Source organism: Canis lupus, chromosome 9, assembly GCF_048164855.1.
Source record: "Canis lupus baileyi chromosome 9, mCanLup2.hap1, whole genome shotgun sequence".
In the NCBI taxonomy this organism is placed as follows: domain Eukaryota; kingdom Metazoa; phylum Chordata; class Mammalia; order Carnivora; family Canidae; genus Canis; species Canis lupus.
This window is the reverse complement of record NC_132846.1, coordinates 5,295,891-5,313,690: the sequence shown is the minus strand read 5'-3', so window position 1 is coordinate 5,313,690 and position 17,800 is coordinate 5,295,891. Positions and strand designations below refer to the sequence as shown.

At 44.7% G+C, this 17,800-nt stretch overlaps 1 protein-coding gene across 9 annotated transcripts in view; it reads right to left on the bottom strand.

Moving 5' to 3' along the window:
* Nucleotides 1-15,360, bottom strand: part of DHRS2 (dehydrogenase/reductase 2) — a 36,955-nt gene extending 21,595 nt beyond the window's left edge. For 4 of the 9 annotated variants that reach the window (XR_012036314.1, XM_072837958.1, XM_072837954.1 and 1 more), the window contains exon 1: nucleotides 5,351-5,419. The gene's annotated coding sequence lies outside the window, so the exon portion shown is untranslated. Of the gene's footprint in view, nucleotides 1-5,350; nucleotides 5,420-12,696; nucleotides 12,836-13,270; nucleotides 13,331-14,652 lie in introns of those variants that run through there. The other 5 variants (XM_072837956.1, XM_072837960.1, XM_072837955.1 and 2 more) reach the window with 5 other exon arrangements.
* Between the last annotated feature and the right edge of the window lie 2,440 nt (nucleotides 15,361-17,800).

Here is a 17,800-nt window from a genome sequence, read left to right as displayed (position 1 = left end):
TATATAATGATTTTTATATATTGTTGAATTCTATTTGGTAACATTGGCTAAAGACTTTTGTGTCTATATTCAGGGATATGGGTTGTAACTTTCTTTTTCCTTTTTTTAATACTTATTTCTGGTTTTAGTATCAAGGTCGTACTAACTTCATGAAATGAGTTGTGGAAGTTTTCCCTTGTTTCTCATTTAAAATGAAAATTTTATTATGTTGAACTGGTCAAATCTATATATCATACTTCAGAGGATCAGGTCCATCTGTCTGTCTTCCTTCCTTCCACATGGTTAAAGATTATCTTATGGAAGAGAGCCGCTTATCTCATATAAGGCTCAATTCTTCCCTATTTGTTTTTATATTTCCATAACAGTGTTATTACTTTTACTATGTGCCAAAAACTATTCTAATCATTTTGTAAACATTAATTCTTTTAATTCTGGGCAGCCCAGGTGGCTCAGCGGTTTAGCACCACCTTCAGCCCAGGGCATGATCCTGGAGACCCAGGATCAAGTCCCACGTCAGGCTCCCTGCATGGAGCCTGCTTCTCCCTCTGCTTGTGTCTCTGCCTCTCTCTCTCTCTCTCTCTCTCTGTCTCCGTGTGTGTGTGTGTGTGTCATGAATAAATAAATAAAATCTTTAATAATAATAATTATTTTAATCCTCATACAACTACCATTTGAGGTAAGCGCTATGATTATCCGTATTTTACAGGTGATAAAACTGAAGCACAGAGAAATAAAGGAATTTACACGAGGTCACACAGGCAAAGTTGGGAATTCAACACAGGTATCTGTTCTCTTAACATCAATATCCTTTTCATACTCTAGATCACAAAAGAACAGACAGCATAAGTGATTTGCTCCATTGAAAATAGCCAAAGTAGAACTCTTGATTCCTGTCCACCCTAACACCTGTCTTTTCACATCTCCCCATCCCAGGAAGGTGTTCCAACCAAAATTTTGAGAGTTACCCTGGAGTTTTCTCTTCACTTTACCTCCCATATTCAATCCATCAGCAAATCCTGTTGATTTTGCCTCCATAACATGTGTCCAACTGTCTCCCCCCCTCCCTTCCATCTCAACTGTCCTCTCTGGAGCCTTCTAACTGACCTCCTTCACTGCACTCCTAAATCCTCATAAACCATTTTCCCTCTATCCTGCAGCTAGAATAATCTTTTTAAAAAGAAATCTCCTCAGGAGGTACCTGGGGGGCTTGGGCTCAGGTCCTGATCCCTGCATCCGGGATCAAGTCCTAGCGGCTCAGCAGGGAATCTGCTTCTCCCTCTCCTTCTGCCCCTCCCCGCTGCTTATGCTCACATGCTCTTTCTCTCTCTCAAATAAATAAAATCTTAAAAATATATGTTCTTGGGGTGGCTGGGTGGCTCAGTCAGTTAAGCCTCTGACTTCAGCTCAAGTCATGATCTCAGGGTCCTGGGATCGAGCCCTAGTCAGGCTCTACACTCAGTGGGGATTCTGTTTGTCTCTCTGCCTCTCCCCCTGCTAGTGCTTTCTCTCTTTCTCTCAAGTAAATAAATAAAATCTTTAAAAAAATAAAAAGAAATCTCCTCTGCTTAAAGCCCTCCAATGTCTTCCCATTGCACTTAGAATCAAAACTTAAATTATTTCCCCAACTTGCAAAGCCCTGCAGGATCTGGCTCCCAAGTGTCTCCCAGACTACTTCATATGCTCTCCCCTTGGCCTGCATGCTCTGGCCCACAGGCTTCTTTCTGCCCAAACCTGCCAGTTAGGCCTATCTTCATAGCTTTTGCACTAGCTGTTCCTTGAAAACTCTTCCACCTACATTTAATGACCCCTGTTACTTCCTCATAGAGACTTTCCCAAAGCATCTGGTACAAGGTAGAGCCTCCAGAAGCACGTTTTTTACCCATTCTCTTCTCCTCCTTTCATTCTTTTTTTTTTTTTTTTTTGGAGGTATAAATAACAATGTTATATTAGTTTCAGGTGTACAATGTAATGACTCAACAACTCCATATATCACCCAGTGTTCCTCATGATGAGTGAGTATAATCTTAATCCCCTTTACCTATTTCACCTCCCACCCACTTCTCCTTTGGCAACCACCAGTTTGTTCTCTGTACTTAAGGGTCTGTTTTTTTCTTTGTCTCTTTTTTCCCTTTGGTTGTTCACTTGTTTTGTTTCTTAAATTCCGCATAAGTGAAATCATATGATATTTGTCTTTTTCTGACTGGCTTTTTTCACTTAGCATTATACTCTCTAGCTCCATCCATGTTGTTGCAAATGACAAGATTTCATACTTTTTGATGGCTAATATTCCATTACAGATATACATACCTCTTCTTCTTTATCCATTATTCTATCAATGGACACTTAGGCTGCTTCCATATCCTGACTATTGTAAATAATGCTACTATAAACATAGGGTTCATGTATCTTTTCAAATTAGTGTTTTTATCTTCTTTGGGTAAATACCCAGTAGTGCAATTATTGATCATAGGGTAGGCCTATCTTTAATTTTTTAAGGAAATTCCACACTTTTTCACAGTGGTTGCACCAATTTTCATTTCCACCAACAGTACATGAGGATTCCTTTTTCCCCACATCCTCACCAATCTTTTATTTCCTTCATAGCACTTTTCACTGCCTTACAGGATAGAAGCTCTGCAAGCTAATAATAATGATACTTAATACCCATGTAGCTCCTATTTTGTGTCAGGCACAGTTCTAAGCACTTTACGAATATAAACTCATGGAATCCTCACCACAATCCTAAAAAGTTGCACTATGAGCATCTCCACGTTTGAAAGAATGAAACTCAGGAACAGAGAGGCAGAGTAGTAACCTGGCCAGGGTCACACAGCTTGTAAGCAGTGAAGCTGGAATACAAGCCCAGGCAGTCTGGCTGTGCAACATGTCCTGCTGTGGGGCCCTTATTTGTATTATTCTCTGCCATGCCTACAGCACCCATAACAATGCCTGGTAGAGCACCAATAAATCTCTGTAGAAGAAACAAATGAATACTGCATAACTAGTTTAAAGATAAGCCTGCCTTTGAGCTAGATTGGTCTGACTCCAAATCCACACTCTTCAGAATATAGGAATTGGAGGATTATGAGGTTCAAACCAGAACTTCATTGAGATTTGCCTGCTACCTTAAAGATACATACAGTGTTCTGGTAAATGCATATGTAAATAACTAGGATGCAAGGCAGAAAAATCTAAGGAACTATTAAAAAGAAAACCACAGGCCCCCAAAAGGCATGACTTAAGCCCAAACCAGGGCTTAATACCTGACCTGCTTGTAGTTTCAACCTCCCCCAGAAATATAGTCTTAACTGATCAGTCAGGCATTTTCTGATCAGCATCAATGAATCTGACACATGGGTTGGGTTCTCTCCATCCGCCCCCAGATTGAGGTAACCTGCTTGATAAGACCTATCACCTTTCCCCCTAAGGGAAAGCTACCTGGCCTGAAACAATCTTTTTCATTTATTAATAACATTCTGGCCCCACTCTCATTCCCTAAAAACCTGCCGCTGTGTCCTAAGAGCCCCTTCTACTTGCTAGATGGGATACTACCTGATTCATGAGCCATTTATTTTTTTTATTTTTTTTTTTCATGAGCCATTTAATGAGACGAATTAGGTCTTCAAATTTACTCAGCTGAATTTTGTATTTTAACAGATTGGTGGCAGCAGTGGAGTCTGAAGCAAACTTGTGACAGCATTTGAGGACAATGAGAAACACAGGCGTGGCACCCCAGGAACCCTCTCTAGTTCATTGTCTTTCTCATCCTGAGGGCCATTGGTAAGTACCCTGGGTTGCAGCTCCTCTGTGTTTGAGCTACTGCTCTCATTGGCTTCCCAGCCCTTGGTGAACAGGTCAGTGTAGACTGACAGGAGGCTCCAACAGAATGCCAGTCCATAATTCCACTTTAGAATCCTGTCCCTGTTCCAGCCCAGAGCCCTCACTTACTGAGGTTTGCTGGGTTAGCCCTTTCCCCGTTTCCAGTCTGTAGTCACAATAATGGAGTCTATGCTCTGGTAGTGCCCCCAGTCTTCTCTTGGCCAGTCCTCAATGACATGCTTTGGTTATGGCAGCTGAGTTAAGATTTGTCTGCATATTTTTTGTCTTGCTTTGTGCAAATAAAGGCTACTGCTAGTGGGGATCTCGGAGGCTAAAAGCCACAAAAAGTGGTGGGCCTGGATTGAGTAATTAAGAGCTGTTAGAGCACTCATCACCTAACTCAGACTTTCATATTAGGATAAGCTGGTCATGGAAGACGTTAAAGGGACACTAAGTCTCCTGCCAATCCCAACAAAGCTTCCGTGAGAGCAGTGAGGCACACTGTAGAACCAACCTCCCCGGCAAGGTCCTTGCTGGCACACCTGCATATTTTATGGCTAAGAATGGTCATCCTGGAAGTTGCAGATGTTGAGCAAGATGGAACTGTGTCTCTGCCTCTGTGTGTGTGTGTGTGTGTGTCTCATGAATAAATAAATAGAATCTTTAAAATGAATGAATGAATGAATGAATGAATGAATGAATGAATGAATAAATAAATAAATAAATAGAATTAAAACAATGTGGAATTATCATGGCCATTATGGGGACCGTTTCAATTAGACAACATCATTTAAGACGTGCATTTGAAAGCAAAGGTTCCCAAATTAAAGAGAATGCCTCTTGAAATTGGTAAGCAGAAGCCTCCAAAAGGTCAAAAATAACAAAATAGTTTCATTGAAAGATCCATTGCACAAGGCTAAAGAAAAATTAAAGATATAAGAGGTACATAAGGCAAAAGACTCTAAAGACTGACAAAACTCCCACTGTTGTCATCGTCCCTCAGTGGAGGAGTCATTCTACTCATCCTTGTCTGAATTGTTTTTCCATTCAGGCACAACCATAAAAAAGAAAGAAGAGAAGAGAAGAGAAGAGAAGAGAAGAGAAGAGAAGAGAAGAGAAGAGAAGAGAAGAGAAGAGAAGAGAAGAGAAGAGAAGAGAAGAGAAGGAAAAGAAAAGAAAAAAGAAAAGAAAAGAAAAGAAAGAGAGAAAAGAAAGAGAGAGAAAGAAAGAGAAAGAGGGAGAGAAAGAGAAAGGGAGGAAGGAAGGAAGGGAGGGAGGGAGGAAGGGAGGGAGAGAGGGAGGGAGGAAGAAAGATCTGCCAAGTTAATGGCCCTACAGTCACCCCTATATCTATCTTCAAGGGAAGATTCCCACATGGGCCCCTTCCAGAGTCATCCAAATTGAGGGATTTCCCGGTAAACTGCTACATTATTCCTTTAAACAGCCAAGGGGAAATGCTGGTAGATACCAGAGCCTGTAGAGGGGGTCCCTGGAAAACTGGCAAAAGCCAGCAAAAGGTAAAAATTCTTACCAGAATCAGCTCTTCAGAATTTCTGTCTGTAGTGCCCAGTCCAGAGTGGAAATCCTTTGCAAATCCAAATCCACTATTTATTGATCCTTTCTCTACCAACAAAATTTATTGCCTTCCTATTTGCGTCACTGGGTTTGGCTTCCTGCCTGCTTGGGATATGTAGGTTGTTGGTTCTTTCTTTTGGCTAATATTCTTTGCACCCTCTTTCAGGATCCAAGCAGGTTTATTCAAGATTGCCAGAAACATTTAGAATGAAAATGATGTACCCAGAGAGAAAGAAAGCAAATTGAAGGTAATGTAGTTGGATTGGTGGAGGGGAGAGGAGAGGATCGACATATGATAGCATTTGAATTACAACCCCATTTTTTTTCTTTTTTTAGATTTTACTTATTCATGAGAGACACAGAGAGAGGCAGAAAGAGAGACAGAGACAAGAGAAGCAGGCTCCATGCAAGGAGCCCGATGTGGGACTCGATCTTGGGACCCCGGGATCACGCCCCAAGCCAAAGGCAGACACTCAACCACTGAGCCACCCAGATGTCCCACAACCCAAATCTTTGAGGAATTGAGAATAACTATCCTAATCTTACAAATATTTTGTAAAACAAAAATCAGTTCTAGAGGCAATTCAAAATGCACCTATTTACAAATCCCAAAATTCTCTCGATTATTGCAAAAGACTTGGAAATTCTTGGTCTTAGGAAACCAAAGTCATTTTTGAAAGAGCTCTTCTTTCTGCGTCCATTAAAGTTATACATTTAATTATGTCTGTGAAATGTAAACACAGCTCACAATTACCAGAGACTGAAGGAGAAAAGGCGGAAAGAGTACTTTTCAAAATAGAAACTTCTAAATGGGCTATAGTGTCCAAATGCTAGCACAGCCTCCTTAAGATTAATTGTCCATGGGAGATACAGGGAGAAAGGTAGAGACACAAGCAGAGGAAGAAGCAGGCTTCAAGCAGGGAGCACAATGCAGGCCTCAATCACAGGACCCCAGGATCACAACCTGAGCCAAAGGCAGATGCTCAGGGTGACCACTGAGTCACCCAGGCACCTTGTGTGTATGTCTTTATATGTATACATTTTACATATGAGATCTTATTCTATCCCCGATGGCATTACTAAATTAATTTGTAAGAGAGCTCTAGTTGGTTTGAAGGTGAGCACTTGTAAGATTTGAGGGTTCTAAAATTCTCAGAAAAATAGAAATAAATCCAAATGTTTTTCAAGGTCACATGATCCAGGATAATCTTCGGTAACTGAAAGTTTAAGTTCATTGGTTTAATTGACACAGGAATGTCTTTAGAGTTAACATTAAATATAAAACTTTTATTCTACCTGGGTTTACTAGCCAAGTAAGTTCATTTTATCTCTTATAAGATCTGCTGACAAAAAATAAATAGCTTAGGATGACTGATTTTGTCTAATATTTAATAGTTTTTGTAGGTAGTCTAAGCAATTCTTTTTTTAAAGAATTTATTCATGAGAGACACACAGAAACAGGCAGAGACATAGGCAGAGGAAGAGGCAGGCTCCCCATGAGGAGCCCGACGTGGGATTCGATCCCAGGACCCTGGGATCATGTCCTGAGCCAATGGCAGATGCTCAACCACTGAACCACTCAAGCATCCCAGTCTAAGCAATTCTTAAAAACAATTGAATTAAATAGATGTAAGCTAACATAAAAGTTTATAAGTGAATTTTGCAGCAATATTTATGTCTACTTAAGTAGTTTCCTCAAATCTTTTTAGGAAACTAAAACCTTTGCTAACCTAAAACCTAAAGTTAGGTGGTAAATTAACTTCATTGAATATGTACATCTCCCACTAAGATGAAATAATAAATCATTAATTGCTGAATATACATTTATCTACTTTTGGGTTCTTCTTACAGAGAAACTAAAAGATATTCAGATGTGTTGGTGCTATATTAGAAAATTTAAAAAGACATGTGCTTCTAAAATTATGAAATGTACTTATACACTTGCAAATTTAAAGAATGTGGTATAATAGGCAGTTCACAACTGAAACTAAGGTTTCTGGGGCGCCTGGGTGGTTCAGTGGGTTAAGTGTCTGCCTTGGGCTCAGGTCATGATCTTGGGAGTCCTGGGATCCAGCTCCTCATTGTCAGACTCTCTGCTTAGCAAGGAATCTGCTAGTCCCTCTGTTTCCCCCTCTACTCCCTCCACCTCTGTTCGCGTGCCCTCTCTCTCTCTCTCAAATAAATAAAAATCTTTTTAAAAATTAAAAAAAGAGAAACCCCTTCATTTGTTTCATTCAGTGGAGCTCCCCTCCACTTGCTAGATGAGATGCTGCCTGATTCAGGAATCCTTCAATAAGCCAATTCGATCTTCAAGTTTAGTCAGTTGAATTTTCTTTTCTTTTTTTTTTTTTTTTTATTATTTATTTATCCATGAGAGACACACACAGAGAGGGGGGGCGGGGCAGAGACCCAGGCAGAGGGAGAAGCAGGCTCCATGCAGGGAGCCCGACGTGAGACTCGATCCAGGTTCTCCAGGATCAGGCCCTGAGCTGAAGGCGGCACTAAACCACTGAGCCAGGCAGCCCTGGTGGCTCAGCGGTATAGCGCCGCCTTCAGCCCAGGGCCTGATCCTGGAGACCTGGGATCGAGTCCCATGTCGGGCTCCCTGCGTGGAGCCTGTTTCTCCCTCTGCCTGTGTGTCTGCCCCTCTCTCTGTTGTCTCTCTCGTATAAATAAATAAAATTTATTTAAATAAATAAATAATAAACCGCTGAGCCACCCGGGCTGCCCATGAATTTTGTTTCTTAACAGAAAGATCCATGGAGAAAGTGGCATTTTTACTGGGTTTTAAAGAAACTGAACAGGCAGAGATAAGGAGAGAACAACTAAGATGATTTGCTGTCCCCCAATATCTGTTCCCTCAGTAATCATGCCCCCAACATTTCAGCTGTGCCATTGTACACTCAGAATAAGGATTACATTTCCCAGCCTCCCTCTCAGCCAGGCATGGCCTCTTGACCAAGTTCTGGATAAAAGGATATAGCGGACATGAGGCATTCAACCTTCAGGAAGTATTCTTCAATTCGGGGAGCACCCCCTCCCTTTCTTTCTCTCCCTCCTGCTGGCTACAATGTGAAATTAATGATATAAGCTGAAGCAGCTATCTTTGACCTAAGGGAACGCTACACAATGAGAATATTGCACTATTATGTTGAAACAGTCTGAGTCCATGAAGATCATCAAGATCATACAAGAGGTGGGATGCCTGGGTGGCTCAGCGGTTGAGCTCACATGGTGATCACAAGGACCAGGATCGAGTCCCGCATCCAGCTCCCTGCATGGAGCCTGCTTCTCCCTCTGCCTGGGTCTCTGCCTCTGTCTCTCTCTCTCTCTGTCTCTCATGAATAAATAAATAAAATCTTAAAAAAAAAAAAAAGATCATACAAGGGGTGCCTGGGTAGCTGAGTCAGCTAAGCATCTGACTTTTGATTTCAGCTCAGGTTGTGATCTCAGGGTCATGAGATGGAGCCCTGCCTGGGTCTCTGCACTGAATATGGAGACTACTTGAGATTCTTTCTCTCCTGCCCCCACCACTGGCACACATGTAAGCGCTCTCTCTCTCTCTCTTTCAAAAATAATAATAATAATAATAATAAAATAGAGGCGCCTGGGTGGCTCAGTCCGTTAAGCATCTGACTCTTGATTTCAGCTCAGGTCATGATTTCAGGGTTGTGGGATCAAGCCCATCAATGGGTTCTGTGTTCAGCAAGGAGTCTGCTGGAGATTCTCTCTCTCCCTCTACCTCTACCCCTCCCCTTGCTCTCTCTCCCTCTCAAAATATATAAATAAAATCTTATTTTAAAAACTTCTTTTCCATTAAAAATAGTAATAATAATATTAAAATAAAAATAAAGACCATGTGAGACCCACTGTGATCTCGTTTAAGCCACTGTTATATTTATGTCTTAGGTTGGGCTGCCTGCCACAGATCCTGAGACCAGGCTTCACTTCAAGTGAACTATTTTTTTTTTTTAGATTTTATTTATTTATTCATGAGAGACAGAGACACAGGCAGAGACAGAAGCAGGCTCCCCACAGGGAGCCCAATGCGGGACTCGATCCCGGGACCCCAGGATCATGCCCTGAGCCGAAGGCAGACGCTCAACCACTGAGCCACCCAGGCGTCCCCCAAGCAAACCATTAAATGCCTCCAGGAGGAATAAGTAAGGGATTTGGGGAAGCAAAGCAGAGATGGAAAGGAAGACAAGGGTGTCCTTTCAGCAAAGTGCCAGCCTCAAGCTGATCCTGAAAGGGAGCTCTGATACACAAATTACACCTCAGAGTTTGTCCTAATTTGAGATGACGGACTGGACTTTTGTCCTTCTTTACTAGTTCAGCTAAAGCCTGCCCCAGGCCTTCTGCATGTCCAGAAGCTATGGGAAATGATAAACAAGTCCAAGGGGATCTGATACCAACTCAAAAGGCCTCTTACTCTGGGTTTTTGATCACTTGTAGCTGAACCTAATTCTCACAAGTACCAAAGCCATTCCAGCAGAGGGGAGAGTGTAAAGTGCACTGAGCCTAGGGGAAAAGAGTGTATATCAAGGTATAGGAAAGGAAGAAATAGAAAACAAAGTTGGGAAACCAAATTTTAGTCATTTGGACTATGGAAGGCTTAAAATGCCTGGCCAAGGAGGACCTTTGAACAAGATGATTCAAAAAATGAATCTGGTGATGATGTGTGGGATGAACTGGAATGAGACTCATGTGGTGTAATGCCCATTATTCGGTCATATTTGTAGTCCAGGCAAGAGGTGACTCAAGCCCAGGTGATGGTTCTGAGAAGGGAAAGGAGCAAAAATGATTGCAAAGCCTTATAAAGACTCGGTCTTTCTAATTGCTTTGATGTGGGAAGCAGGGGACAGAGGATCTAAGCATGAGGCCGGGCCTGGGTTCCAGCCTATGTAAACACCACCCTGGGAGAAGGATGATGTCACCAACAGAAATGGGTAGCTGAGGAAAAGGAAGGAATTTGAGAGGAAATATGAATTCTTCCTTTTGGATATGGTGGTTTTGAGAGAAAGGGAAGCTTGTAATTGGAGCTGCTCAGCAGATAGAAATTCAAGGCTGAAGAGTCCTGCATGGCAGCTATGGATTTGGGCCACAGACAATACATAAGTGAACAAGCATGACTGTGTTCCAAAAGAGTCTTTATTCTTTTTTAAGATTTTATTTATTTATTCATGAGAGACACAGAGAGAGGAGAGAGACACAGGCAGAGGGAGAAGCAGGCTCCCTACAGGAAGCCTGATACAGGACTTGATCCCGGGACTCCGTGACCTGAGCCAAAGGCAGATGCTTAACCACTGAGCCACCCAGACACCCCTCCAATAAAAACTTTAATTATGGACACTGAAGTTTCAATTTTTTATAAAGTTCATGTGCAATGAGTTATTTTTTTCTTTTTTCAACTATTTAAAAATGTAAAAAAGGTGGGGGAGGGGATTGATGACAGAGTGCATCTGGCTGGCTCACTTGGCAAAGCATGCAACTTTTGATCTCTCGGTCTTGAGTTCAAGCCCGATTTTGGGTGTAGAGCTTACTTTAAAAATATGTTTTTAATAAATAAAAGTGTAAAAACAAAATTCTTAGGTCATAGAGAAATAGGTGGCAGCCAGACTTGGCCTAGGAGCTGTAGCTCATCTTGCTGCGGCCTCCTGATTTCGGCTTTAGCAGCAGCTGAAGAACACCTCCTTGGAGACACTAGCAGAGCCACGAGTGCTTGCCCCCAGGGGTCCACACAACTGTCACAGTGCATCCTCATTCTGTGGTCTGAGAAGTAGCCAGGAGGCTGCTCCACTCAGCCCAGAGGTTCTGGCAACACTACCTCTTCTCTCTGTTCCTCCAGCTCAGGGTTAATAATGCTTCTGGCAGTTACCACCTCTAATCACCACAATGCCTGTTTGCTCTCCCAATCCTCCAACACTGGACTATCAATTCTCTGTACATACCCCCTGTTTGGAGTGCCTTCCATAGAATCATTTTCTTGGCTAGGCCCAGAATGACACAGAAATCATTGTGTTTTGGTGGGGGGGAAGAAGAGAAGAAAGCCAAAAAAGGAGCCAGAGAAGCAGGAGGCAAAGTAGGTATGTTTTGAAACTGAAGGGAAAAGAGGTTTGGGAAGATGGGCATGGTGAGCCGCTGAGAGAGGAGGAAGCTTGAGAAAAGGCTGATGAATACAGGACCAGGAAGAACTGCCAAACCTTCCAGAAGCATCTTCTGGGGGTGGCAGAGGTAGGAGTGAGGTAGCTCCATCTTGGGAGAGTATGAAGGGCAGGAAGATTGAGGAGAGGAGTTGATGTGGTACCTGGGCCCCTTACCCACGCAGGAGATAAAAATAGAGACAGTGATGCCCATGTCAGGACTGTTGGTTACCTCTGCAAACACATGGGACCCATGGAGTGGCCACCTGCCCTCCTCCAATAACCCACCCCGTGCTGTGCCCCCAGCCCTTCCCCTGACAACAACACATCTGGGCAACTGGCCAAGGGTCCCTTGCTTCTGCAGATGGCCTCCTGATGAACTCTTCCTTTGAAACAGACACATCAAGTTAACAAATGTTTGGCCATTCTACTCTAAGGAAATTCTGGTTGACCTGATTGATTTATGAGCCTGCTTTGCAGAAATTGACTGAGCTGAGATTGGAACTGAGAAGAATTCTTGCAGTTGTACAGAAGGGACCAGGGGTCAAGGGAACCACTGTGATGATACCCTAAGATCTCCCCTGTTTGCCATGCTGGCGCCATCTTGTATACACATGATAGAAGTACAACTATGTCACTGGGTGGCACCTTCACAGAATCAGCAATAACCTTCCCTTGCACCTCACTTTTCCCAACTTCCAATCACCTACATCCATTCAAGAGCTCCACGCCCCCATATCACCCCTGTCTTGGAAAAAATCCCATAAATACTCAGCTCCCCTTATCCTCAAGAAGGTGGATTTGAGAAATTATCTCCTGACTCCTTGCTTGGTGCCCTGCAGTAAAACTTTCTCTCTGCCACAAAACCGCTGTCAGTGTTCAGCTTACTGAGCATCCAGCAATGGCTCCTTGTCCAATAACACCCTTGTGGGTAGGCAAGCATGGGCAGATTACTATTGGCCACCTCTCAGGCCCTGCAGAGGGCTGACTACAGCATGACAGCCAGGGACACCCTGCAAGAGCTGTCATAGCAGGTGCACAGGGCTAGGGGTGTTTTCAAGGTCTTCATGACTTAGAAATCCAGCAACTGTTTATTCAGATCCTCTTATGTGCCAGGTACTTCTGTAGGTGCTAGGGAGTGCAGTGAGTTTAAAGATACCTGTTCCAGGCAGCCTGGGTGGCTCATCAGTTTAAGCGCCTGCCTTCGGCCCAGGGCGTGATCCTGGAGTCCCAGGACCGAGTCTCGTGTCGGGCTCCCTGCATGGAGCCTGCTTCTCTCTCTGCCTCTCTCTCTCTCTCTCTACCATGAATAAATAAATAAAATCTGTAAAAAAAAAAAAAAAAAAAAAAAAAAAAAAGGATATCTATTCCTTTGGGCACCTGGCTGGCTCAGTCAGTAGAGCATACAACTCTTGATCTTGGGTTGTAAGTTTAGGCCACATGTTGGGTGTAGAGATTTCTTAAAAATAAAAATTTTAAAAGAATCAAATTAAGGGTGCCTGGGTGGCTCAGTCAGTTAAGCATCTGCCTTCAGCTCAGATCATGATCCCACAGTCCTGGGATGGAACCCCACATAGGGTTCCCTACTCATCGGGGAGCCTACTTCTCTCTCTACCCCACCTTTCCCCTGCTCATGCTTTCTCCCTCTCTCTCTTTCAAATAAATATAATACTTTTAAAAACTAATAAAAATTAGTTAATTAAACTAAAACTCTATTCCTTTAAGGAGCTTACATTCCTGTGGAGGGAGACAGGCAATCAAAGAAACACGAAGGGCAGGGCCCGAGAAGTGCTCTGAAAAAAAAAAAAAAAATACAGCAAGGTGAGTGAGGCAGGAAATGTGGGATGGAGTGCTTGTTTCATACTGGGCCAGGTGGGGCAAAAGATGACAAGGCAAAAAGTGAGCAGAGGCCTGGAGGAAATGTGGAGAGTACAGAATGTTCTGGAGAGCAGTGAAAATTAAGGTAGAGTCAGGAGACAGGGTGTTTGGTGTAGTTCAGGAAACAGCAAGGAAACCAGTGGCTACCAGTAGCCACTCTGTAGCTACAGTGAACAGACTGACAAGAAGGATAGAAATTAAGTCAAGGAGGGCCAGGCTTCCAGTCCATGATGAGGATTTCAGCTGTTGCTCTGAGTGGAGGTTTGGAGCTGAGTAGTGATGCATCTGATATTCACTGAAAAAGGTTGCCTGTGACCACAGTGTGGAGAAGACACTGTAGGGGGTCAGGATGATCCCTCCATTCTTAGAACAATGTTTCTAAAATAGGAATAAAAAATTAGAGAGCAAAAGGGAGCACCTGGGGACTCAGTTGATTAAGGCCCACATTGGGCTCCTTGTTGGGCATCGAGCCTGCTTAAGATTCTCTCCTACTCTCCCTGCCCTCTAGCTCTGCTCGCTCTCTCACTCTCTCTCAAAAAAAAAAAAAAAAAAGGCAACCCCCACAAACACAGGCTGGTGCTCAACTGGCTGGGTGCCAAAAATAATAGAAGAAAAGCTGTACGTCAGAGTTGGCTACACCCTAAACATAAATTAGTAGTCATGCCATGTAACAAACAGGTAATCCCGGAATATGTGACATCTGACCCATAAAGACTAAGATGCTGACTCTGTGCCATGGCTGGAATACACAGGGCCCTGAACCGCACAGTTGCCTTATGTTTGAATGCTTCCCACCTGCCCGGCAGCCCAGACCTGTTTCTTCCATAGGTGCTTTCTCCCAGTGTTTTCCCCTCTCTCCTGGCTGGGCTTGTAACGCTGTCATTCATTCAGCAACTACCATGTGTAAAATGTAATGAGGAGCACCACGGGAGAGTCTCTGATAAGAACTTGAAGCTTGAATCTTTTATTAATTGTACCTCGAGAACTGTGTCTGCTGTGGGTACAAATCTCTCTCGTTACCCCCTTCTGGTTCATCCTCTCATGGAGGGCTTTTCTCTCACCCATGGGACATATGCCCTGCCAGACAAAGGTCTCCCCTGCAGCTGAAAATCACAGGATTCTATCTGGGTCAGGCCCGACAGCCTAGTCTCAATCTGCACACAAGTGAAGATATTCAGGCCCAGGGTGGGCAGAATCGTGCAGGGAACCAAGGAGTCTTTACCTTCTCCCCTCTTACCTCAGGCTCAGGTGCTACATGTTGGAGCAAGGCCAAAGTGTAAGGGACTCACAGCCGGTCCTTGTCACCTTTCCTTGTAGGTAATGGAGAAGGAAGTCCCTGAAGAGTCCTGGATCCAGAAAGAATGAAACCTTGAAGCAAGGGACATTGAGTGGCTGAGTCGCACCAGAATACTTGAGCCAGTTTCTACCCTGCAGAGAGGCAGGAACAGGTCCCTTCTCCAGAGCTTGGAGATCCCAGCCCTGAGGATTCCCAAGGGTCTGTGGCTCTGTGTCCAGCCTCCTGCTCTAGAGCTCCAGACAGAGCCCTGTGCGCTAGACACAACCAGCCAAAGACTCTGAGAGACCACAGGGGCTAGGGACAAAGCCCCTAGCCCAGAAATTGTGGCCAAGAGCTGCGTGGCCTCTAACTAGCAGGAGCTAGAGGCAGGGAAGAAGGGGAGGCCAGAAACAAGGACTGCTGGACCAGACAAGTGTCACCCACTCTGCCAGGCTCTTCCCTGGCTATGCAGCTTAATTCTCTTCACACTTGTTAGGCATGACTATGCCCAACAGAACAGATAAGAAGAAATCTGGGTCTCAGACTGGTCCCATATCTTGTCCAAAGACGACACACACTACAGACTCCAGAGCCAGTGCAGACTCCTGTGCTGCTGAGAAGAGCCCCCTGGAGCCTTTTCAAGGGCCCTAACCACCTGTGTGGAGCCTGTGGACAAACTCAGACCTAATATCTAAGTCGTGTCTATCATGAAGAGTTATTGGATAGTTGAATGTCAAGTGACTTCACAATACCCCACCCCCACCATCATCAGCACCCCACACCCCTGCCCCAGGGGCCCCAGGCCTTCTGCCCTTCCCATCCTAAACTGGCCAGATCCCAAACCCAACTGATAATGGGTTTTACTAGCATGAGTGCATTCCAAAGAGAGGAGGGTCCAGCCCAGTTGGAGCTACCACAGTGACCAGAAGCTCACTCCTCTAGTGCACTGGGCTTCTTTCTTTGTCTCACTCCCACCAATACTCTCTCTTTTTTCTTTCTTTCTTTGTATTTTTTTCAAGATTTTTAAAAATTTATTTATTCATGACAGACACAGAGAGAGGCAGAGACATAGGCAGAGGGAGAAGCAGGCTCCTCGCAGATCGATCACCAGATCCAGATCACGCCCTGAGCCCAAGACAGACACTCAACTACTGAGCCACCCAGGCATCCCTCTCTCTTCTTTCTGCAGCAGATTCCCACACCGGTGGAGCCTAGCATAAGGAACAGTCCCCATTCGACACAGTTTTGCTGCGCCCCCACACCTCTCTCCCCTCTCCCTGGTTGCCTCCTCCTCACCAGGGCACCAATTTGGCTGGAATAACTTGAGCTTTGAGTTTCAGAACGAGTCCAGAAAACCCAGTAGCCCAGTATAATCTTTGGTTTCTTATTGTTCCTCAGGCTTTGCTTAGCACCAAATTGGGATCCCTGCCCTCTAGGCCAAGGGGTCGGGGAATGGGGGAGCAGCAGAACCACAAATAACACAATGTAAGAAACCCCAGAGCTGCCCTAGGCATAGAGTCCCATGTTCTGCTTGGAGAGTGGCCCGCACCACTGCACGGGGCTGCTCAGTCCTCGCTAAAGGGTGAAGTCAACTTCACCTTCTCCATGTCTCACATGATGACCAGGCTGCAGCTTGCTGCCTATTCCAGGCTCACTGGAAAGCTATGAAGCAAAGAACAGACCGGACAGGTAAGTGTGCTTGTATAAGCAGAGATTCTTTAGGGTGGGGTGGAGGTGACCTCATGGTGTGAAAGCCCTTGTTTTTCCGCCTAACACTTGTGCCAGAGCACATTCTGATCTCTATGGTCACCCAAGAGCAGCCTTGCCCAGGAGGCCCTGGAGCCTAACCAGCAGAACTGGGTCTGTGGCTGCCAGGCCCGGGAAGGACTAGCACAAGGGCAAGGGAGGAAAGGGTGGGGCCCCTGCAGGCTCCATGGGCCAGATGGAGGAAGCACTTTACCTGCAAAGGAATTTCACAGGTGTGGAAATCCGCCCATGCTGCTTCTCAGCACACAGCATTTTGAACAGTCGTTCCCAGTTTTCTTCAAAGATGTCACTTCTAAAATATTTTTTTGATTTTTCTATTTTCACCAGAGAGAGTCAACTAGGTGCAAATGTGCCTTTACCAGGTGCTCACCTCCCATTTAATAAGGAAGTTCTTTGCGAAGAAGCAGTTGAAGCTTCAGGGGGTGAAAATCTGATCCAAAAAACAAGACGAGTTAACTAACGAGTCCAGAGCGAACACCAGGAACCAGGAAGCCTGAAGCAGAACGTCCCATGCAGACCTAAGTGGGAACATTATGGTTCAACCCTGCTGCCTTCTTCCCTTCGCCTGGCTGCCAAACCCCTATCTTCATGTACAAATGGAGAAACCATTATCATGAGATAAAGGGAATACTAATGTGGGATTTAGGAATGCTCTTGATATTTCCTTCCTATCTGATGACTGTGGCCTTGACTCTTCGCCTCTCCAAGCCCCCAGCTTCAAAATCCCAAAATCCTCACCTCTCAGATGCACATGCACAGGGGCTATGGCTTAGTGCAAGTGGTGGTGAGGGAAGACTCAGAGCGGCACACTGGCAGAAAACAATTGGTTTCCTCTAGCTCTTGTGTGTCCTCCCCCTGCCACTACCCATGGCTCAGAGGTATGGGTTTCAAGCCTGCTGGTCTGGGACCAGCCTGCCTTCCCCTGATTCTCTGCTCCCATGCCAGTCATTTAAAGCACACAAACATGCAGACCTCAGTGTGAGGCAGGGTATCTCGGTGTGCACCCAAATCTAGTGCAGCCCTGCTGACTGCTCAGGTGGTTAGAGGGCTGCCCAGCCTCCCTCCCTGATCCCAGACCACTCTAGGGAAAACTCAAGCTCTTTCTCCCAGCTCCAGGGGATGATACAGAGGGTCCAGCTCCTTAGCACAACCCCCAGGACCATCTATGTTTACCACACTAAGCTGCTCCCCCACAATACCCACAGAAACCAAATGAAATGGGCTGAGGAGGGATGAGAGGGTACTACAAAATGCTGGACTTGGAGGCATGTGAATCCCCCTTTCAGAATCTCACACACAAAAAAAAAATACTGTCCTCTCCCCAAGGGAGGGGTAGGGAACA